Source organism: Dipteris shenzhenensis, chromosome 5 (assembly GCF_047967505.1).
Source record: "Dipteris shenzhenensis isolate YYH24624 ecotype China chromosome 5, Dip_SZ_1.0, whole genome shotgun sequence".
Classification (NCBI taxonomy): domain Eukaryota; kingdom Viridiplantae; phylum Streptophyta; class Polypodiopsida; order Gleicheniales; family Dipteridaceae; genus Dipteris; species Dipteris shenzhenensis.
The window spans coordinates 36,544,905-36,570,677 of record NC_141600.1 but is presented as its reverse complement, the minus strand read 5'-3'; positions in this window follow the sequence as shown (position 1 = coordinate 36,570,677).

The window sequence follows — 25,773 nt, the reverse complement described above, 5'->3', positions numbered from 1 at the left end:
CCCTATTACCCCCAAGGGACCGAATCCACCAACAAAATATTATGCATTATCCTCAACAAGGTAGTAGAACCATAGCTATTAGAAGAAATTGATGAAGGTATACCTATGTTTGTGTGTGCTTGTGTGTCCATGTGTGTCACCACCTATGTGGTGAGTGTGCTTGTAGTAGGTGTGATTAATGATGTGTCAATCACAGTAGGTGTGAGTGTGGAAGGTTCTAGTGGATGTTTGAGAGATTCATGGAGAGATCAGTGGAGTGATTTGTGGATTTGGGATGCTCTTTCTTGAGCTCACATACAATGTATCACTAGCCTATACATTGGTACTTCCTCTCATGAATAAAGAACACTTTCTCCTTCATTGTTGATCTCATCATGTCTTCCTTTCAGTTCCTTCATTTAATATCAAAGCCACATCATCCTTGAGCTTCTAGCCTCCATTTTTTGCCATGTGTCATCACCTCCATCTTCTTCCATATTTCCTCCCTTCTCTCCAAAATTTGCAAAGCTTGGTTCTCCTACCACACGCAACCATTTTTGGAATGCTCTTAGCAATAGACTCCTCTAGTAGGGGTGAACCTACAATAGCAAGCATTTAGAGAGAAATGGACTATATGCGCCATGCCGCCACTAACTCTATTCACTGAAGTTTTGTGCAATTCCATCGATAGGGAATACACTTCTCTAATTCCTTCCAGCCACAGTTGGTTGATGGTATAAGACATCTTGGGTACAATTCTGAGACCATTTGGTCCACTGACCAAGGAGAATTCTACAAAAAGACAGTCGCTTTTCATCAACGTTTCCTAAATGAAATCGTGCACCATTTTGCTCCTACTTCATACTAGAAACTCTCCTCAGTAAGAGCTTTCATTGCGCTATAAATCCCCCTTTGTTGCTGCTCAAGACAGGTCAAATTGGATCCTCCACTTTTTGTTTGCTCAATTTGGCGATAACTCAAAAATTCTTCTATATGTGTTTCAGTTGCTTGGAGTGATAGATTTTGAATTGATTGAGTATTGACTTCAATATGGACTGTGGAAGTATCATGGTATTTTTCATATTAAAGTGGTTCATAGTCAAAGATTTGACTATCTTTATGAAAACTATGCTTTACATGATGAATGCTTGCTTCAACAAAGATAAAGCATGTATATTCTATGATGATGATCTTGTGATGACATGGATGTTGGCTATGTACGAGCTTCAATATATAAGAGTAGACACTGCCCTTGTTCTTTTGACAAGTGGTAAGACCCTCTTCATCTTCAATCTATTTGAAGGCATATGGGATTCAAGAAAGATCAAAGAGCAAAAGACTTACAAGATTGGCCACACCAAGAACCTCTCCAATGACAATGAACCTCACACTATGGTAGCTTGGAAGAGAAGAAGGAAAAGGACAAGATATACCATCAAAGGGGGGTATTTCCCCACATCTTTAATTCAGAATTTTTGTGTGTGTGGTCAATAAGGGTTCTCTGCCTTGGTATGTCCCCTTGAAAAGATTGTATGGGGTTTTGTAAGGGTTGCTAGTCATTTTGTCAAGAAACCTCCAAGAGAGATTGTAAACTAGGGACCAAAATTAGAGTGAGATCATGTTGGAGCTAGGGTGTCCAAATGAGTCTATTGCCAATGCAACTTAGAGTTGAGTCTAGGTTGGGATCATGTGTGTTGCCACCAGAGGTGGGCAAGCCATGAAGTTTCCCATAGACTATTGCTAGGGGTCAAGGTCATCAATTTGTGGGGGGGTGTTAGAAGAAATTGATGAAGGTATACCTATGTTTGTGTGTGCTTCTGTGTCCATGTGTGTCACCACCTATGTGGTGAGTGTGCTTGTAGTAGGTGTGATTGATGATGTGTCAATCACAGTAGGTGTGAGTGTGGAAGGTTCTAGTGGATGTTTGAGAGATTCATGGAGAGATCAGTGGAGTGATTTGTGGATCTAGGATGCTCTCTCTTGAGCTCGCATACAATGTATCACTGGCCTATATATTGGTACTTCCTCTCATGAATAAAGAACACTTTCTCCTTCATTGTTGATCTCATCATGTCTTCTTTTCAGTTCCTTCAATAGTGTTCTGATTGGGCAGAGAAACTGAATGCAGCCTTATGGGCATACAGAACCACACTCAAGGTCAGTACAGGGAGCACACATTTCTAATTGGTGTATGGCCTTGAAGCTGTGGTCCCACTAAAATTTGTAATACCAAGCCTACACATAGCAGTACAGGAATGCATGGGAGACCACGAATCCTTGAAAGAAAGACTTTATCAGTTGAATAAGCATACATAGACAAGACTAGTTGCCTGCCATGCCATGATAAAAAAAAAACGCAAAAAAAAGGCATGGTTTGATAGAAATCTTAAAGCTAAAGACATCAAGGAAGGAGACTTGGTCTTGTTATACAATGCCAAAGTACACAAGGGGAAACTGAAGTATCTAGGTCAAGTACCCTACCGAGTAAGAAAGATGAATCCCATCAAAGTTGTGCTGCTAGAAACATTGGATGGAGTCCAATTCAACACAATAATAAATGGGAGCTGACTGAAGCGTTACTACTTCAATACGTAAACCATCCCCAACAAAAATGAAGATTTGGGAAACCCAAGTCTTCCTTAGGATTAGATCATATCACGAGCACTCACTTGCATATGTACATCTTCACACATATAGGTAGCATCAATTGATTTTAACCTAGGGCTCAAAAGTGATGCTTGAGTTCTAGCTGCCCTATGAAATCCCAGCAAAAACAAAAAGCATATAGTTAGTCCCTACCTAGCTACTGTTAGATATGCTCAATGCCCCACCCTCCTGGTAACCACCAGTGGTCCAAGGTGCTCAAGTTGTAAGGCCCCCATATGAGGAGAAGCCATGTGTGAGCCTAGGAGATTGGATGGATCCTGACTTGCATGTCAGATGAGGTCTATCAATGAGACCGTTGATGGTAGAAACGTGATTGTGTGGGAGCCCCTTATTCTTGCCGGGGCCTAGGGGCTAGTTGGCCCCCAATTGGGGGGTCCCAAAGGGGCCAACGGCCCCCCTGGTGGGGGTTCAGGGGCGAGAGCCCCTGAGGCGATGGTATAGGGAATATTCCTTGAATATTCCATGGACAACTAGTTGGTTCCACCGACTAGGTTGACTAGTTGACTTCACCAACTAGGTTGACTGGTCGGTTCCACTGACTACGTTGATCTGACTACCGCCCTCATAGCTATAAAGAGGAGACCTCCCCAGTCCATTGTATCAGGTCAGTTTAGATTAGATCAGATCTTCCAACTAGTAGCTCTTCACCTAGTATCTATCTAGATTGCCATCTAAGCTCCACTATGGGAGTGCACAGGTGGATGGAGCCATCATTTGTACTACATCAGTATTGAAGGAAAATTCTATTCCTCTCTAGTTTGTTGTGTACTCTCTATTCTTTGTTCAGTGTTCCACTGTGCCGTGTAATTTAACAGCAGCTACTAGGTCACGTGCACTCACATGCTTTCGCTTAGACACATAGATGATTGCATGAATAATTGTGCCACACACTTTCATTCCACACTCTCAAAGCATGTGTTAAAAAAAAAAGATCTCTCACAAACATACAAAGGTCATACCTGCATCAACTCATCTAATGATCAATGGTACACCACATGCAAATGGATGCAGGTTCAGAAAAAATGCCACCACTAAAGAGGATGCATAAAAAGAGCCCACTGCCTCAACCACAAGACCCCCTCTAGAGTTTGCAGCCATCTACATCCTCTCGACCATGGCGACCACAGGCATTTATGGTCCAAAGCAATAGCTCTGATGAGGATTTAGTGCATGACCAAGAAGAACAAATGCCACCCCAGTCACCACTAGCCTACACAACCATTGATGGGGCCCAGTCACTGGAACTTGTTTGGCCACCTACATCAACTTATGCTCTTTCCAAGGAAGCAACATCTTACTTAGAGAAAAGGGGTCTAGCAAGTTTGCATGAGAGTCTAAAATCCTTGGAGGACAGTCCTACAATGACCACATACATCAGGGACTTTCTCCATTCTTACCACTCCAGCAATGCAAGGTTGGCAAGTATGGTACCGTCACTGTACGTCAGGGCCCACTCAGCATTATCCTTGATAGTACAGTCATTCAAAGGGCTTTCTCACTCCCAACATAAGGTGCCAAATACCCTACACAGCCTACTAATGCAAAATTTCTCGAAGTATAGCCCCTCCTTGCTAAGGGCACACTGTTCCATCGAGACGGCATATTACTTCACACCATCCTTAACCTTCGCCTCAAGGAAGCAGCACAATTCCTATCCACAATCTTGGGGGTTAAGTGTGGCAAGAATCGATCCCTTCCACTCCGCACATTTGTTTTGCTAAGTAGGAAACTAAAGCAAGACTGGATCTAGCACTTAGTCATATTCTTCACAAAAAAACTAGATGGTTCATCAGGCCCAAAATGTAAAATTCCACATTTATTGGCTATAATTATCAAAAAAGAGCTACAGGAATGAGAAATGACTCTATCCCAGTCACCAAAACTAATTGAGGAGTTGGACATTTCCTTCTTACCAGTATGGGAGCTGTCACCAACTTCTCCTACTATCACATTGGCAAGTGCAGATGCCTCAGAAGAAATGCCTATTCTGGAGGTCAAAATTAAGGAATTGCCCCATGAGATGCCACAGCTCGATGCACAACTGCAACCAATACATCTCCAACAACAGTAGTAACCAGAGCCTGAGGCAAGATCAGCACCAGAGCTTGAGGAAAGATCGGCACTAGAGCTTGAGGCTACATCAGCACCAGAATCGCCCATCGATGCCATGCCAATCGATGAGCCACAAGGGGAGCTAGTGCCAGATCGATAGTATGACTATTGTACACAAGTGACTGAAATACCATTGGAACAACCTCCCACAAGTACTATAGAATCATCAAGATGGCTACATGGGCACCACTTGTATCAGCAGTATGGCCAGCCCAGTCAGATGCGTCAATTTTACAAGCAAAAAACTATGAGCAGGTTTATCCGAGTGTGTTTTTTAAGAGATTTAAAATTTTTTATTTCTTTAGGAAACATGGTTTTTACACTTTTGTTTCACTAGAAACTAGATCCCTTTTTCATAAAAATATATAGACTAGTCACTCATTCATTTTTACATAACATAAATTTTCTTATTCATAGACATCCTTTTTGTACCCTTATTATTGCCTTAAAAAAGTGTTGAAAAATAACTCCTTTAAGAAACATCCCTCATAATCACTCTCAATGTAATAATATTATACATATATAATTATTTTTTAAGCACATTTATATCATATGGCAATATCTTTCTAGTATTTTTATAGCATAAATAACAAGATATTTATGGACATGTTTCTAAAGAAGTTTAAATTACTATAAATAAGTATTAACTTGGGCTTATATATCACTCTCATAAAATACATGTAATATTTAATACTATATATGCAAGATTTTCCAAAATATAACCCCATAGATGTGCTCAAATAGGGTTTTTCGATCAATTTGAGTGGTTGAATGACTATATTTGGACATTGGATGTGAAAGTTATGTCACTTTTAAAAGTGTTGTCCAAGGTAGTTTCACTAGAAGACCTACTTCAAAGGGGTTTCGCTGGCGAAACTACCTTGATGGTTTGCTTCAATGAGTTTTCTTTGGAGAAACCCTTTCATGAAGATAGGTTGAGAGAGGTTTTTCAATGTCACCTCCTATTAAGTAAACGTTGTAAGAAGGATCATAAGGGAATTTTCATAGAGAAGTCTACTCTAGATGTGGGTTTCTTCAAAAGCCATCCCATTATGTTCTCACCATTCCCAAAGATTCACGTAAATATTTGCATATAAAATAGGCATTGCTATAATAGTTTGCATATTTCTAAGCGAAACACATTACTTATACTTCGCATGGCTTGCTTGCTTTGCTATTAATAGATCCACAGTTTCAACGTGTAAGAGGAAGGCATGAGTTCTTTCGATCCATTTTTGCCATATTTTTGCATAGTTGGAAGATTTTTTTTTCCTTCGCTCGGATGCTCGGAAGATTTTGCTCGAAAAATGCTCGTCCCCCAGTCCTCATTACTGTCTATCATTCTCTAACATCAAGCTAGCCAAATGATCCAAATGTCCAAGCCGTTCATTAGCTTGGCCAAGGAAGAATATGCAAGAGAATTGGATAGACAAACTACAACAGAAATCGAAGATCAATTCTAGGCGATCGCCATAGAGGTCAAGGCACTTTGGGCACAAATAGATGAGAAGGAGGTAGAAGAAGTGTGCATTAACCAAGCTCTCCAAGCTTCCACCAAAGTCAAACACAGTTGACGGTAGCAATACAAGCACCTACAAACCTACTATAACTCCTTGACCTTCGCACATGCTCGGCAAATGGAGGTAGTGGCACGAGCTCAACTCACTCTAATTTACAAAGAAAAAGAGCTCCAGGATTGCAAAGACACGCTATGAAACAGCAGTCTTTAGCAATATGTGCCTTTAGCATTGATGAGCTTACAATAGAATGTAGAATCTTAAAGGACCAACTTGCTACTGCTAAAGAGGCGAGCACTTCACAAGCACAAGTCTTGGACCAATGGTCCAATACCACTAAAGACATTCCTCAACAAGCGAAGGTCACCTTGCAAATGAAAAAGCTTAAGGAGGCGTATACATCCATCTACCAAAAATACAAGGAAAAAATTGGAGGACATGCACTCCTAAAAGATAATCATCTCCAAGCTTGAACTCCAATTGCTAGTGCACAACAATGAGGCAATGGAAGACAACACTAATGAAGCCCCACTACAATGCACAACGGTGGTGTACCAAGAGCTTGTGGCTACTCTACACATGGAAGATCACCTCAACGCATGTGTGCTTATCCAATGGAAGCAACTCCAAATCAAGATCATATCTGCTCATCCAATAATCAAATGGAAACATTCCATAGGGACCAATTTGCTACTCTAATTCCTTGCGTTTTGTGGAAATCACAGACCACGAACGTGAGTGCTAGTGGATGCGAGTGTTTGTTGTGTGTTCTTAATGGTGGTCTATACTCCAACTCCTTGTGTTTTGGAAACTTGTGGACCACGATCATGAGGGTGATTGTTAGTGAGGAGTCTTAAGTTAAGACATGGAGAGAAGGGAGAGACGAGATGGCAATGATTTGAGCAGAAACAAGGCACATGTTGTGACTATGAATGCACAATCAAAATGCATGAAACTAGAAAAATGTTCTCGAGGTTGAACAAGGAGGTGCAAAAGAGGATCTCAATGCTGAAATGGACACCCCAATGCTTGATCCAACTTGTAAGGTTGTTAACCAAGATATGGGGAGATTATTTATGCTGGTATCACAATCTTCTCAAAGAGGTATTCCATGTGCACAGTGGGAAAAACATAAGTCACATGGTCTAGAATGGGACTTTGTCATTAATGTTTGTGACTATGTTGAGTGGAAATGCAAGTATTATGGAATACAAAAATTAGGGGAAGCACTTCACATAAGGGGTCACTTGCTTGGTGAATCAAGAAAGAGCATTCAGCATTGTGCAGTCCCAGTAGGTGCTGCAGCAGCTAGTTGCAATCTTCTGGAAAAATCCAGATCAATTTGGGAAAGTCAAGGTGTAAGTCAAGTAGAGTCTGTAAGCACACACGGTGATAGAAGTATTAATATTGTAGGCTCCCATGCCAAAACTCCTTTTGTGGACATTAACATCCAAGATAGATCTCCACCTATGGCTCTTGAAGCTAGATCGACAACTGCGACTCCTAATTTTAGGCAAACCATGATAGTTGAGAGCATCTAGATTCAAGACTTGTAGAATGCATAATATGTACTTGGTACATCCCTCTTGCAGTCAGGATATCCACCACTGAGTATGGTCAATAATGATGATATGAGAGCTACATGGAATTGCATTGCTAACTATGGATGAGGCTTCAAGCCCCCTTCATACCATACATTGCGCACAACATTGTTAGACAAGGCATATGCAGAAGAGAAAGATCACATAAATTGTAGCATTTTTTAGCAATTGCATAACACCGGATGCACAATTGTCTCAGATATGTGGACAAGCATAAAATGCCATGCTTTATTCAATGTGATGGTTATATCACCACATAGTAAGGCCTTCCACACACCAAATGATGCCTCACATGTAAATAAGTTGGGGACCTATGTAGTTGGTGTATTATCAGATGTTATAAGAGAGTTAGGCCCTAAAAAGTTTGTGCATGTTGTTATGGATAATGCCCAGAGTTGTAAAAAGGTGAGTAGAGTCTTGCAAAGGGAGTATACCAATCTATATGCATCTATGTGTTAAATGCATACTTTAAATCTTGCATTGAAAGATTGGTATAAACAAGTGTCATGGTTCAAAGAGATTGTTTGTGAGGCTCGAGACATCATGAAGTTAATACGATCGAAGCAATGTCTCGAAGCAATTTTTATTTCTCTGATGGTTCTACCATGTTGCAATTTCCAGCAACCATAGATTTGCCATGTTCTTCTAAACTTTGCAGTCCTTGGTGAAGGATAGGATTTTTCTTATAGAGACATTTCATCGGGATGCATTTGAATGATGGATGTCAAAGTTGAGCAACAAAGGAGAAGATGCATAACCTGAAAGAAACATTGGGATCCCCTACATTATGGAAATGGTTTAAGGATGTTGCTAATGTTATGAAACCTATATTATATGTACTTAGGGCTTTGGACTCAAAGGCTTCAATAATCGAAAAAGCATGGATGCACTTTGGGAGTATTGAGTAATCTCTTATTGTGAGGAATCCCCCTATCACTTAGGCCAAGAGAATGAGAGAAGACGATTTAATGCTACAAAATGCAAGAAATTTTGGCAATTGTTTAGGCCTTGATGGGAGCAATCTCACAACCACTTGCATAGTGTTGGGTACCTTTTAGACCCAGAGTGGTGGAATATGAATTCCAAAGCGATCCCAATTGTTATGCATGACTTTCATAAGGTCGTGCAACAATATTATCCCCAAAACCATGAGTTTGCAAAGTGTTGTAATGAGTTAGCCAACTATCAATGCAAGGAGGGGTTGTTTGCATCGATCGATACTCAAGCGTTGGCATAAATTACATCTGCTTAAAAGTGGTGGATGATGAATGGTAGCACGTGTGAGATTTTATGCTTGATTACAATGAGGGCTCTTTTTCAGACATGCTTAAATTTGGGCTCAAAAATAAATTGGAGTCATTATAAGTACATTCATAGTACTTTATGAAATAGACTTTTTCGAGCTGAGAAACTAGTGTACATCTATGCCAATCATAAAATGTTGGAAACATTAGGAGATGTGGAATATGAGGAGAAAGTTCAAAAATGGACCTACGATATCCCACCTGATGGTATCCAACCTGAAGCAGTCCCATTATTGCAAATCCCAAAACCCCAAGAAGAGGATGAGGAAGGTACTGATGGGTGCAACATCTAAGGAGTATAATGATGAGGAGGATTAATTGGATGAAGATGAAGGAAATAATATTCGCCTTCCACATGGGTCTAAAGATGACATTGATGACGAACATGATGAGGATAGTGACTCATGAATTGTGGCAATGATGGCAATGATGATGATAGTGGGTTTTGAATGTCTCATTGTATTTTGAATGTGTTCTTGTTTTTTGATTACAGGTTGCAGTTTTAGGGTGGGATCTACTGATGGGTGGTAGTATGGTATTTTCTCACCATGCATTATAAATGTCTTGTGTTTAGGGTTTAGGCTTTGAAGATTTGATTCTTTTGTGTCACCATCACATAGGAATCTAGGTGGTAATGCCAATTGTGGTGCTCAACCAAGTTCATTTGCTCAAGAGCATGCCAACTAGCATACCACTCACCATCATATGCAATAGAAGTCTAGGCAATGGTGTGCAAAAGAATCAAATGTTATAAAAGTACATATAATTATCCATGACTGGGTCAATTCTTTAATTTTTATGACAATTTTAATGGAAATTGCTTTATTCTTTAGTCTTAAATTTCTATCTCAATGGCAAATAGAAAATGCTTTTTCATTTAGGTTTTAGAATTTTAATGCAAGATAGAAACCTACATATTGTTTTAGGATTGCTAGTTTGCCAATTCAGATGGAATGCACATGTAAGGATTTCCTTTGTTCAATAAACTTTAATTGCAAATGCTAAATGCTTTTCCATTTAGTGTCCATTTTGATTTAGAATTGCAATCTACTTTTTTCTATAAATTCTAATCACTTTATTACTTTATTCATTCATAATTGCAACCATATAAACTTGAAAGAACATATAACTTGAAACAAAGTCATATATTTACATCATAGTGTACATTGTAGAGAGTATGAAGTCATGGTCTAGATACAGCTGCCCTAAGCCCAACACCATGTACAATGTCATTGATAGTTAGGCTGTATAGACAAATAGATCTAGTCAGCAAGTGATCTACTAGACAATAGATATGAAATTTATCCACAAGACAGAGCATGATAGCCAGTTGAGTTATCAAAAAAACATTGGCATATTGGGCAAAAACAATTTTCTAGGCTATTGGAGGGAAGCAGTTGCATGGCATATGGTTGAGAAGATGGATGCCGACAAACAACTAACCACGCCTCCATGCTCATATCTCCAATAAGTGTTTCACATGCATCGTGGACCTCTTGTCACAATCTCATCTTGAGGTCCTCCAAGCTCTTTAGTTGGGCACATAGAGCAATAATCTCATTGTGCAACTCTAGCTCAGTTTGCAGCCTTTTGGTTTCCAAGCATTGGACTTGCTCGAACCACGCTACATTCTCTTCATGGAGTTATGCCACTTGTTGCTCCAATGGTACATGTGCACCCTCCTATGCCCTGGACAATTGTGACTGGGTGATTGTCACTTCAGTACAACCACACATATGCTTGTCCTTATAAGATCAGAAGTCCACCTGAATACCCTTTATGAAGCGCATGTACAAAAATTGGCAAAGTACATCACTACTTCATTATGGTGCGGCGCCTTCCCATATACCTTGATATATATCTGCCTAGAATTTTGCCGGATCAGTTCATCTCAGCAATTTGTGATCTTCCATCTCGTATGCTGGTCCAAACCTTGGGTTGGGGTGCTTCCACCTTCCTCCCTTGTTCTTCTATCTCTCCTAGCTCGACTACCTAAGCCTTCACCTTCATTAGCCTCTAAGGGCTAGATTGCTAAAAGCTCTTGTTTTAAGACAAGCTTGTTGACTTCTTTCCATTGCATTCCTGCAAAACTAACACCCATGGTGTTGGTTGCTAGTTCCTATGTGATGAGAGCATATACGGATGTACATGCAATAGTGTTTGCCACATGCTCAGGCGCTGCACTCACAAACCTGCGTAGCTACTCAAACTGCAAGTGTTGATGCTCGGCATGTTGAGCCACCTCTTGCATCAATAGACACGTGACAGATTCTCTGAAACCTTCCGGTTCCCTAGGTAGGGGAGGAGTACCCTCTCCTTGTGACATTCTCACAGGAAATTATTGCTTATTATGTTGCAAGCCTAAGTGCAAGGCTCATCTCTTCCATAGGCCTCATAGCCATTGTTCTCCCTCACATTGTTCTCTCTTTAAGATATCATTGGTCTCTCTAGGTGGCTTTCTCTAATCGGAATGCGATGCATCATTTGTTCTTTTTCATGATGCTTAATGCCATTAATGACATGAGAAGGAGCCATTTTATGATCATCCTTAAGGTAACTCTAGACATCTTCAAAAACTTGAATCATCTCAACAATGATCCATCCCAATGCATATGTATTTACATGGCATGTATATTTGCCTCTTAATGCTACTTCCTGTAGCTTGAGTGCAAGCCATTGTTTCTGCCCATGCTCTTCCTCTTTCCTATGAACTCTTAATACTACTTCTTTGGATGCCTCATTGAGAAGCCCATGGCCATACCCCACCCTATGATGCCTACTCGGCATCTAGACTTTCCAATAAAATCCAAGAAGATATTGCCCGGGTGTAGGTCTGTGTGCATTCACCTTCCAAGTTGTAGCCTTGATAAATCATCCACAAGTGTATGGATGATATGGAGGAGATTCCCACAAAAGACATTGATTTGGGCAATATCTTCCTTATCCAATGTAGCTTGGACTCCTCCAGTTGTTGTGGCCATCAGGTTTGCTCCTCCCCTTGTCGGACAATTGGGGCCATGCTTGCAAGCAGTTCTTACTATGTGTGCAAAAATCTTTATTGCTTGACACTAGCAAAGAGCTGCATTTGCCACACAATAGTGAGCAGGCAAGCATCTAACAATAACTCCCACCCTATGCATTCTTTATTTTTTTAACTACATGAAATGAGAATTGATTATAATGCATTGATGTAAAAGTTTAAATATTTCCTAAAAGCTAATAAATTTCAATGCACAAATGATTCTTTCAATGCATGCATGCAACAAATGCTAAGAAAATTCTTTTAAAAATTGACAAAACAATCCCCCCTTTGTGTGGAGATTCAAGGAAGCCTAGTTTTAGGTCGTGGTTCCAACTAGCCCCCCATCCTGTTCATGATGTAGGACTAGGAACCACTTCCTGGACTAGGCCCCTTGGCCAAGACTTGGAGAGAGGAGGATTTTTACATATTCTCAATCCACTTTTGGTGAAAATGAGCTCGACGGTTGGCATCTCTTAGGCCGGTAGTATTACCGAGACGGTAATGTATATCTTACTGGTGGTAATGTATATATTACTGCTGGTAATATTAGAATTGCCGGTAGTGGTATGTATATATTACCACCAGTAATATTAGTACTACTGGCAATAGTATGTAAATTACCACTGGTAGCAACAAAATTCCAAGTGAAAATACTGCTACTACTAGTGGTAATAGTATTACTAGTAGTATTGTTGGTACTACTGTCAATAGTATTGTTTTGAACTACCAGTGGTAGTAGTACTACTACTACTGGTATATGACTATCACTAGTAGTGTTGATATTGTTCCCGGTATGTATCCGATTTCCAAGTCAATGCCACCTAACAGTGCAAAGGCATGATTGTTCTTGTAATTGCATGAAATACATCATCACGACACTTAATCGCAAGAAAATTCATGTGATTACATGAATATGCAACTTAGTTTGGGACGGACTACAATAGCTGCTCGGAAGATGAAATAGTTTGACACTATTTTTGGAGCTTGGTTCCTGCATACATACTCTGCTCCTGGGGTGCCAACCCAATATGTAATATGTTCCTACCCTCATCTGAAATCCAAGGTATGGGGGGACAAGGTCCGTATATAATATGCATGGATTTCCTTTAAAAAATTCAAATATGCAAGGGGAAAATATGAAATTTTCATGTCCCCCCTCCCACAAAATATAAGGTATATGCAAGATTTTAAGATTTGTACATATTTTTCATAATATGCGAGGCCCAAGGGGGGGGGGGGGTCTTTTGGATGGGGGGGTTAAACAAAAAATACACTAAAATATGAAAACCCATCTCCTTTCAAATTAATGTAACTTTTTCATGTGTTACCCAAATTTCAAGGTATAAGGACATATTTGAAGCTCTTTTAGTGTAGAACACAACCATGTTAATTTGAATAATTTCTACTCATGGCATATTATCAAATTCATCAAATACTCAAGATTTTGATAGGTTTTCTTACTAAAGGGAGGTGGCGCCCTAGGGCTTTGCTCCATCGGACTGCTATTCGGGTTTCTACATACATGCTTTTCTTCGTTAGATTGCTTCTTTGCATTAGCCTTCCCTTCATTTATAGTTTCAATTCCAAGACACTGGAGCTTCACTCTAATCGGGTATTTTGATTGCCTCTAGAAACAAAAGCCGAGCAGCTCGCCCCTCTTCCACACTACCTTCTCTTTTGGGGGTTCCAAAAACGAGTTAATACATTAAACAAGCAGAAAACTCACTAACAATATATGAGAGGGAAAAGCTGGGGATATTCAAGTAGAGAGAATTGAGGCTTTGAAGCTTGGTAGCATATAATCCCCGATTCTTTCCCTGCATATTGATCTTTACTACGTACATGAGAGGTCCTAGCATTCCGACCACTTTGCTGTATAGCAAGTCCAATAAGTAGATCTTGTGGCTAGAAGCTGACAAGGAACTCATAGACTTAATCTTGCAGAGATCTCTGCCACCATGTTTGTATAGAGATGCCACATACAATGATAATTTTGTTGCACTTACTACCACTAAGTAAGCCCTAGATGAGTCCCACACCAATGGTCCACAAAAAGAAGAAAGCGAGACATTTGTGGTGTAGCTAAGATGTCACATCAACTACTATTAGCTATGTGAATCATCAAAATGTAGATAGACTCTATAAATCTGGACTAGCTCCCTTTCAAAATAATAGTTATGGATGTGATCTACTTGCATTAGAATTTCAAATTTCTACACATATTTGTCTTCCTTCAAGCCATAGAATCGGTTCACCTTGTTTAGCTCCTCATTGATGCTCGAGAAGAATCTTATCTCGTACGCTCTTTCAGAGATTGGGTCCAGCACATCTATCTCATAAAGTTCCAAGTGAGGAGTAGAGCATCTTTGCTATAGGTCCAATTGACCCAAGCCATCTCCCCTTTCCCAAAACTACAAGCGGAAGTGCCATTGAATCACATTGGTCCAGGCAGGAGCCATAAAGATACAACCCAATTTTGAGTAGAATGCCTGTGACTCCATGTTTTCATTGGTCATTATAGATTTTATCTTAGCACTTTTTGTCTAAGCCTTATCTACATGAAAGAAAAATTTATTCATCCTATATGAGCTGACGATTTTGAGAGCTCCCTATGTGCACTCCAGAGAGTTGGTGTTTCATGCTATTTGAAGGGCTTTAGACCATTTGGGAGACAAAATAATGGGGCCTTGAATAATTTCTTTCAATCTATAAGTTGTATTGGAATTTTTTAGAAGAAAATGAGGTAAGAGACTAAGGATCCCTTTATCCTTGATGCATATTCTAACTGAGATTGGCTATATGGAAGGGATTCTGAGATTTGTTTTACAATCACCTATTTATTTATTTTTGAGTTGTAATTATATAACAAGAATATGTCAAATCCTTTATGTAGCATAGTCCTTATAAGAATTCTTGGGGTACTTTTATGTTGAGATAGCAAGGGATGATAATATATAAGGACATATTTAATGGCTTACCCTTGTTCCTTTTGGAGAAATGTTTTTGACTTACTAACTTATGGAGAACAATTTTGAACTTAGGGACCTATTGAAAATTACCTTGGTCTGACAAAGACTTGACGAGATCAGAAAAAAGTAAACGCATTATAGCAGGCTGATTCTTTCCTAATGTTTTCTTGTGACAAGACATAATGGTGAGAGAGGGCAAGGATTTTGAGCCTTTCATAAGTTCTATCCCAATTCTATATTTTCCTAATCAAGACGTATCCTACCTTGAAATATTTTTTTCTACAAGATATATGAACTTAAAATAGGAAAAAAATTGCCTTGGAATTTTATTATATTGTCTTACACTTGTTCTTCAGCTATTTGCATTTTATGAGCATTTCTTTAGCTCAAAATTGCCAAGGATTTTTTACATTGTTTTACATGTCTTAAGCATTTCTCTAATTGTGAATGAAGAGAAAATTACGATTAGAATCTTATTATATATCTTTTATAGGTGGGGAGGTATTGGACTATTTGCCATTGATATATTATTACATGATTCTACCATTGAGATTCTTGTTTTGAATCAGAGAGGATTTTCCAAGCCATTACCTATATAATGAAAATCTTTTTCATTGACATGATTTTTTACTAAGCTTTGGAAACAATTCTTTTACTAGGCTTATGGACATTATAGAGACTGACACTTTCAATTTTGCCAAATTTGGCTAATTCTGTCCTTTTATACATATAAAACTAGAATTTTAGCTAATTTTTTCTAACTTTCAATGAGCAAAGAAGTTGCTATTGGAGCCTTCCTTATTTTTTATTAGAGACCTTTGAGGCTATTTGCTATACATATAATATGCATATTATATGTTTATTTTTTATATGCATGTACCAAGGCATATTATATGGTTATTTTTTAATTCCATAATTGAGAAGTTTAGGTTGTTGAGAACATTAATGAAAACAATCTCCAATGATGGTTAGTTAATTAATGGTCATATGATACTGGAAAAGAAAAAAATAGGATTTTTATTTTGGATCTTGGAATACCGATTATAGAGGAATATGACATACTATGTCCTACAGCAATTTGGTGGATTTATATCCTATGGATTTTTACTGCTGTAATATAGTTTCTTATGGGATTTCTTATAACTTCTACACTATAATTTTTACTACTATAGTATAACTCCCAAATTCCCTTTGGAATTCTTACATTTGGAATTTTTCATGGATTATTTGTTTTGGACATCAGGTTATGTCTTGGGCAAGGTGTAACGTATACAAGATTATCTCCATTTATTTTGAATTATGATTGAGCTATTTGTTGGAGACTAGTCATGAATATTGTACTACAATTTATAACTTACTAATATGAATGTAAAAATTTGAGTTAATTCCCAATTCGATATTGTGTCAGAAGGGCGTGAATAGTAATGGAATACTCCCACTTGTAATGTGAAAGAGGTCAATTATATATAGGTGCATTTGTTTTACTCTGAGATGCTCTATTCTACCACATTGTATAAAACATGGACTTCTGACTGCTTCCTCAAACACAATGTGTTTGCTCGTGGATGAACTTCTACAAAAGAGCCATAATGTAAATAATGAGTCAAAGAGGCACAAGGGGATTAGAGGGACCTAACCAATTGATAAGGCCCCTCTCTTTTGGAACTATAGAATAGGAATAATAAATGTGAGTAGGCTTTGCCTAAGGAACGTTAACAAAGGAAATGAAATTAAAATTTATATGGCCCATTTGGCCAATCGTTGTTTCCTTCTCTGATGGAATGAGTTGTAAGCAAACTCGATGCTATTCAAGACTCACATTAGAAGCATATATTTAGTGCTCATCTATACTAAAAGGCATGAAAGATTGAGCACTATAGTAGACTACACTTGCCATAATGGATGGGAAGTCATGCTAAAAGGCATGAACTCCATTTATTTCACTATATGGGGATGCAAAATATCACCAAACTAATCTAACTCAATTCCATTCAGCCTAGAGTAGTCCATAAGGCAAGAGGTGAATGGGGAGGGCTTGAAAGCCATTTTGCCATTATATTTCTAACCAAAGTTTGGTTATGGGAAGTGTGAAGATAGTGGGAGAGAAGGAAGCAGTCTCACTTGCAGCTTTCTCACATACACAATGGGGGAATACACACAAAGGTGTTGAGATATCGAGCTCCACTCGAGATATGCCAGGGTGACCGTTGTGTACTTATGTCACCGACTTGTTAGCTGGAGATGCGGTTGGTACACCGCCCGTGAATAATAGTTGGATGACAGCTATCCTTATCTACACTAGTTCGTGGCTCAGTTCGTATGCCACCTTAGTTAGTTGAGTTTGGTTTTGAGACCCACATATAGGGTTCTTCTATTTCTTTATATTAGAGTTCTTTTGGATTTCACAACTAAGAAGAGGAAAACTGTTTTCAACCTCCACCTTTGTGTGTATTCCCCCAATTGTTTATGTGAGAAAGCCGCAAGTGAGACTCCTTCCCTCTCTCCCACTATCTTCACATGGTATCAGAGCCTTGTTCGTGGTAAGGAGCTCAAGAAAGCAAGCCAAGTTAGTGGTGTCCTGGTAAGAGGACCAGTGTTGCTTTCCTATTTCGAGTTTGGGAGCAAATCTCTGCAGGTAGCACAGCCAGAAGTGCAAGAGTGCACTGTCTCAGATTGAGACGCCCTTCGCGGTGTGGCGAGAGCGCAGTATATGCTGTGGGTGTAGGCAAAGCCCTCAGTGACGTTAATTTTCTGATTCGAGGTCATTTCGGGGCCCGTTTTGGAGACGGAAGTTCTCCGCAGGCACTCAGAAAAAGGCCCTGTTTTTGCTGTGCGACCACTGTTCTGCGGGTCGGTGAAAAGTTGCCACAGAAATTGCATCGTATGCCTTTGTGCAGAGATATTGGGAGTTGCAGATTCATGCTTGTTGCCTATTGATGCAAAATCGTCAATAGGAAGTGACTGTGTGGTGAAATACCACTTTCGTCAGTTTTGCAGTTCTGCCCGTGTGAGGCAAAAGCTGTGTTTTTTGCAGTGACAGAATATTTTGCAGTGTTCTGTAATGGCATCTGATTCTCTTTCACAGATTGTCACTGAAAAGCTTGACAAGAACAACTTCCAGGCATGGAAGTTTAGAATGACGAATTTCTTGATGGGAAAAGGCTATTGGGAGTTCATTACAGGAAATGAAGAAGAACCTGTTCTTCCTAATGTTCCCAGTCAACAGGAAATGCAGGCATTCAAAGGATGGCATGAGAGAGCCAGGAAAGTTATGTACTGGCTGTCTATCAGTATTTTGGACCCCATGATTGTGCATATTCAGGATGCAAATACGCCAAAGGAGGCATGGGATACTTTGGCAAAAATGTATAGCACAAATACGCAAGCCAGGAAAATGCAACTCAAACAGGAGTTGCACAATGTGCAGAGAGAAAATTTGAGCATAAATGACTACCACATGAAAGTGAAGAAAATTGCAGATGCACTTGCTTCCATTGGGTTGCCAGTGGATGATGACGATTTGGTCTCTGTGACCTTGAATGGTCTAGGAAAGGATTATGCACAGTTCCGGACATCCATTGCCGTCCGTGAAAAATTTCCTGATTTTGAGGAGTTGATTGCTCTTCTAATTTCCGAAGAGCAGAGAAATGGTGGTACATCTTCTTCAGCAGGAACTTCAAAAGAAACTGTCTTCTACTCAAATGCTGGCAGAGGTAGAGGCAGAGGTAGAGGAGGCCGATCTGCAGGCCATGGTAGAAATCAGAATATGCAGCAAACACAAGAAAACCAGTCCTATGCAGGAGGACGTGGTAACTCTAGAGGCAGGGGGAGCCAAAGAGGCCGTGGTGGATGGCAGAGAGGCCAAAATGCAAACAGCAATATTGAATGCTACTATTGTGGCAAAATGGGTCATATGGCTAAGGACTGCTATAAAAAGCAGAATGACATTATGAATGGAAAATTGCAGCAAGGCAATTATGCATCCTCTAGTAGACAGGGTGATGACAGAAATGAGCATTTGTTTATGGTGTAGCATATGACAAATTCTGTAACAAGTGCAGAAGAAAGCAATGATGTGTGGTATGTTGACTCGGGTGCATCAAACCACATGACAGGTCACGTTGAATGGATGCAAGATGCAAGGAAAATGGAAAAACCAGGATTTGTGGAGACTGGTGATGATACTGCACATCCTATTGTGCAGATTGGCAAAATTCCTTTGTCTATGCAGGATGGGAAAAAGAAATACTTGTCTGATGTATTTCATGTCCCGAACATCACCAAGAACCTGGTTTCTGTTGGTCAGATGGTTGAGCAGGGCTTGCAGGTCAGATTTAATCCTCATGGATGCTTTGTTGAGGATATGAAAAATAATGGTCGCTTGATAGCAAAAGGAAAGAAGAAGGGCAGGATGTTTACGTTGGATGCGGACATGCCTGAATTGAGTGCAGCAATGTTTGCACATGGGACCGGTGTAGTTGCAGATATTGATATCTGGCACAAACGCATTGGTCATGTTAATATACAGCGACTTAAATCAATGCAAGCCCAAAATATTGTTGCAGGATTGCCTAAATTCAAGGTTGCAGAAATGCACAAGGTTTGTGAAGCCTGTTAATTTGGGAAACAGGCAAGGAAACCTTTTCCTAGGCATGTTCAAGAGAGTAAAAAGCCATTGGAATTAATCCTCTCTGATGTGTGGACTACAAAAGTTGCATCTATTGGAGGCTGTCACTATTTTGTCACATTTATTGATGACTTCAGCAGAAAACTGTGGGTGTATTTTATGAAAAAGAAAAGTGAAGTGTTTGGGCACTTCAAAGCTTTCAAAGCTATGGTTGAAAAAGAAACAGGCCTGCAAATAAAATGCCTGAGGTCAGATGGAGGGGGAGAGTACCTCTCAAATGAGTTTGCAAGGTTCTTGCAGGAGCATGGTATAAAGCAGCAATATTCATGCAGTCATACCCCACAGCAAAATGGAATTGCGGAAAGGAAAAACAGGCATATTGGAGAGGTATCTCGGGCTATGCTAAATGAAAAAGGTCTACCAGATTATTATTGGGCTGAAGCAGTTGCTACAGCAGTCTATATAATGAACAGGACTCCCACTGCAGCAATACATGGCATGACGCCAAAGGAGATGTATACTGGTAGGAAACCAGATATTTCTCATTTGAAGATTTTTGGTTGCATTGCCTATGTCCATGTGCCAGATGAGTTGAGGTCCAAGTTGGATCCAAAGGCTGAGAAGTGCGTCTTTATTGGTTATTCTCTACACAGCAGAAAGGATATAGATGCTATAACCCTTCTACACGTAAGTTCACAGTGAGCAGAGATGTTGTTTTTGATGAGATGAGCAGCTGGTATAAACCAGTAAATGTGATGATTGATGTAGATGCACAAAATGGTAATGCTGCACAAAATTCACAGCAGCAATCACAAAATATCAGTGGACCTGCAGTGTCCTCTAGTAGTGGTTCACATACTTCGCCATGGACAGGTAGATTGAGATCAAGAGAATCTCCTCAAAGCAATGCAGATAGTGGTACACAGGTTTCACGAAAAGAAAAAGAGAAGGTAGATCAGCCCATGTTTGACGTGAATGCAGGTCACTCTTGTGTGGATGGTGAATCCAGTGGCTCAGAAAAAAGCATTGATGATGAGTTGGGTATTCCTTCTGTTGTTACACCTGGAGTAAGGAAGACCAGGGATGTTTTGAGAGCACCTAGAAGTGAGCCTATTTTGTGCAGGTCTACCAGGGTTAGGTATCCTGTGGATAGGCTAAAATATGATGGATTTATAGCCATTCACTATGCCTATATGGTCAAAGTGATACAGGAACCAGAACCCACTTCTTTTGAGCAAGCCATGGGAAATGAAAAATGGGAGAAAGCCATGGATGAAGAAATGGGTGCCTTGGATGCTAATGCTACATGGGAATTGGTGCCTTTGCCTAAGGGCAAGAATGCAATTGGCTGTAAGTGGGTTTATAAGATCAAGCACAATGCAAATGGTTCTGTGAATAGATACAAGGCAAGATTAGTTGTCAAGGGGTATGCACAGACATATGGCATTGATTATGAAGAAACTTTCAGCCCGGTTGCAAGGATGGCAACTGTAAGAGCAGCCATTGCTATGGCCACATCAAAGGGATGGTCTTTACATCAGATGGATGTAAAGAATGCCTTCTTGCATGGTGATTTGCAAGAAGAGGTCTTTATGGAGCAGCCAGCAGGTTATGTTCATGCTACTCATCCTGAGTTTGTTTGCAGGTTAAAGAAAGCCTTGTATGGCTTGAAGCAAGCACCTAGAGCATGGTCTGACAAGATAGGACAATATCTTGTCACTATTGGCTTTCAGATTTCCAAGGCAGATTTCTCACTCTATGTGAGAAAAACAGAGAAAGGGATTATGCTGCTGGTCATTTATGTTGATGATTTGATCATCACAGATGATAGTGATGAAGATATCCTTCATGTGAAAATGCTATTGAGGCAGAAGTTTGAGATGAAGGATTTGGGAGAGCTGCGTTATTTCTTGGGCATTGAGGTGATTAGATCACCAAGTGGGATACAGCTCTTGCAGAGGCAGTATGGATTGGACATGCTGTCCAAATATGGGATGACAGGCTGTAAGCCTATTTCAGTTCCTTTGGAGCAGAATGTGAAGCTGAGCACAGATGCAGGTGAGCTTCTGGAAGACCCTACTATGTACAGACGCATAGTAGGAAGTTTGATTTACATGACTATTACCAGGCCAGATTTGAGCTATGCTGTTGGGTTGGTAAGTCAGTTTATGCAGGCTCCAAGGAAACCGCATTTGGATGCGGCTAGACGCATACTCAGGTATGTGAAGTCCACATTGCAGTATGGACTATTTTATGAGGCTGGGGTTCAGATACAGTTGCATGGATACACTGATGCTGATTGGGCTGGTAGTATTTCTGATAGACGATCTACCAGTGGATATGTGTTCTCTTTTGGGAGTGCTGCAGTCACTTGGAGCAGCAAGAAACAGCCTCCTACAGTTGCCTTGTCGAGCACAGAGGCTGAGTACAGGGGTGCAGCAATGGCTGCATGTGAGGTAGCTTGGTTGCATAAGCTACTCTATGATATGCATCAGTCTACAGATGGGCCGGTTGTCATTTATTGTGACAACATGAGCAGTATACACTTGGCAAAGAACCCAGTCTTTCATGCTAGAACAAAGCACATTGAGGTGCATTATCACTATGTGCGGGAGAAGGTTTTACTAGGTCTTATTGATCTAGTTTATGTCAGCACAGAGGATCAGGTAGCTGACATATTCACGAAAGCATTGGGCGCAGAGAAGTTGCGCAAGTTCAGAGACCTGCTTGGTGTGCAGGATTTGGGATTGAGCTCGAGGGGGAGTGTTGAGATATCGAGCTCCACTCGAGATATGCCAGGGTGACCGTTGTGTACTTATGTCACCGACTTGTTAGCTAGAGATGCGGTTGGTACACCGCCCACGAATAATAGCTAGATGACAGCTATCCTTATCTACACTAGTTCGTGGCTCAGTTAGTATGCCACCTTAGTTAGTTGAGTTTGGTTTTGAGACCCACATATAGGGTTCTTCTATTTCTTTGTATTAGAGTTCTTTTGGCTTTCACAACTAAGAAGAGGAAAATTGTTTTCAGCCTCCACCTTTGTGTGTATTCCCCCAATTGTTTATGTGAGAAAGCCGCAAGTGAGACTCCTTCCCTCTCTCCCACTATCTTCACAAAAGGTGGAGGCTGAATAGTTTTCCTCTTCTTAGTTGTGAAAGCCAAAAGAACTCTAGTACAAAGAAATAGGAGAACCCTATATGTGGGTCTCAAACCAAACTCAGCTAACCAAGGTGGCATACTAACTGAGCCACGAACTAGAGTACATAAGGATAGTTGTCATCCAACTATTATTCATGGGCGGTGTACCAATCGCATCTGCAGCTAACAAGTCGGTGACATAAATGCACAACAGTCACTTTGGCATATCACGAGTGGAGCTCGATATCTCAACACTCCCTCTCGAGCTCAATCCCAATTCCTGCACACCAAGCAGGTCTCTGAACTTGTGCAGCTTCTCTGCACCCAATGCCTTCATGAATATGTCAGCTACTTGATCCTCTGTGCTAACATAAACTAGATCAATAAGACCTTGTAAAACCTTCTCCCGCACATAGTGATAATGCACCTCAATGTGCTTTGTTCTAGCATGATAGACTGGGTTATTTGCCAAGTGTATACTGCTCATGTTGTCACGATAACTGACAACTAGCCCATCTGTAGATGCACATCATAAAGTAGCTTCTGCAACCAAGCTACCTCACATGTAGCCATTGTTGCACCCCTGTACTCAGCCTCTGTGCTCGACAAGGCAACTGTAGGCTGTTTCTTGCTGCTCCAAGTGACTGCAACACTCCAAAAAGAGAACACATATCCACTGGTAGATCGTCTATCCGAAATACTACTAGCCCAATTAGCATCAGTGTATCCATGCAACTGTATCCAAACCCCAGTCTCATAAAATAGTCCATATTGCAATGTGGACTTCACATACCTGAGTATGCGTCTAGACGCATCCAAATGCGGTTTCCTTGGAGCGTGCATAAACTAGCTTACTAATCCAACAGCATAGCTCAAATCTGGCCTGGTAATAGTCATATAAATCAAACTTCCTACTATGCATCTGTACATAGTAGGGTCTTCCAGAAGCTCATCTGCATCTACGCTCAGCTTCACATTCTGCTCCAAAGGAACTAAAATAGGCTTACAGCCTGTCATCCCATATTTAGACAGCATGTCCAATCCATACTGCCTTTGCAAGAGCTGTATCCCACTTGGTGATCTAATCACCTCAATGCCCAAGAAATAACAAGCTCTCCCAAATCCTTCAACTCAAACTTCTGCTTCAATATCATTTTCACATGAAGGATATCTTCATCTCTATCACCTGTGATGATCAAATCATCAACATTAATGACAAGCAGCATAATACCTTTCTCTGTTTTTCTCACATAAAGTGAGAAATCTGCCTTGGAAATCTGAAAGCCAATAGTGACAAGATACTGTCCTATCGTGTCAGACCATGCTCTAGGTGCTTGCTTCAAGCCATACAAGGCTTTCTTCAACTTGCAAACAAACTCAAGATGAACAGCATGAACATAACCTGGTGGCTGCTCCATAAAGGCCTCTTCTTGCAAATCACCATGCAAGAAGGCATTCTTTACATCCATCTAATGTAAAGACCATCCCTTTGATGCAGCCATAGCAATGACTCCTCTTACGGTTGCCATCCTTGCAACCGGACTGCATGTTTCTTCATAATCAATGCCATATGTTTGTGCATACCCCTTGACAATTAATCTTGCTTTGTATCTGTTCACAGAACCATCTGCATTGTGCTTGACCTGATAAACCCACTTACAGCCAATTGCATTCTTGTCTTTAGGCAAAGGCACCAATTCCCATGTAGCATTTGCTTCTAAGGCATCCATTTCTTCATCCATTGCTTTCTCCCAATTTTCTTTTCCCATGGCTTGCTCAAAAGAAGTGGGTTCTGGTTCTTGTATCACTTTGACCATATAGGCATAGTGAATTGATGTAAATCCATCATATTTAAACCTATCCACAGGATACTTGACTATGTTAGACCTATGCAAAATAGGCTCACTTCCAGGTGCTCTCAAAACATCCCTGGTCTTCCTTACTCCAGGTGTAACAACAGAAGGAATACCCAACTCATCATCAATGCTCTGTTCTGAGCCACTGGATTCACCATCCACATAAGATGACCTGCATTCACATCAAACATGGGCTAATCTACCTTCTCTCTTTCTTTTCATGATACCTGCACACCACTATCTGCATTGCTTTGAAAAGATTCTCCTGATCTCAATCTGCTTGTCCATGGCGAAGTATGTGAACCACTGCTAGAGGACACTACAGGTCCACTAATATTTTGTGATTGCTACTGTGAATTCTGTGCAGCATTACCATTTTGTGCATCTACATCAATCATCAGACTTACTAGTTTATACCAGCTACTCATCTCATCAAAAACAACATCTCTGCTCACTGTAAACTTACGAGTAGAAGGGTTATAGCATCTATACCCTTTCTACTGCAGAGAATAACCAATAAAGATGCACTTCTCAGCTTTTGGATCCAACTTGGACCTCAACTCATCTAGCACATGAACATAGGCAATGCAACCAAAAATTTTCAAATGAGAAATATCTAGTTTCCTACCAGTATACATCTCCTCTGGCGTCATGCCATGTATTGTTGCAGTGGGAGTCCTATTCATTATGTAAAGTGTTGTAGCAACTGCTTCAGCCCAATAATAATCTGGTAGGTCTTTTTCATTTAGCATGGCCCGAGATACCTCTCTAATATGCCTATTTTTCCTTTCTGCAAGTCCATTTTGCTATGGGGTATGACTGCATGAATATTGCTGCTTTATGCCATGCTCCTGCAGGAACCTTGCAAACTCATTTGAGAGGTACTCTCCCCCTCCATCTGGCCTTAGGCATTTTATTTGCAGGCCTGTTTCTTTTTCAACCATAGCTTTAAAAGCTTTGAAATGCCCAAACACTTCA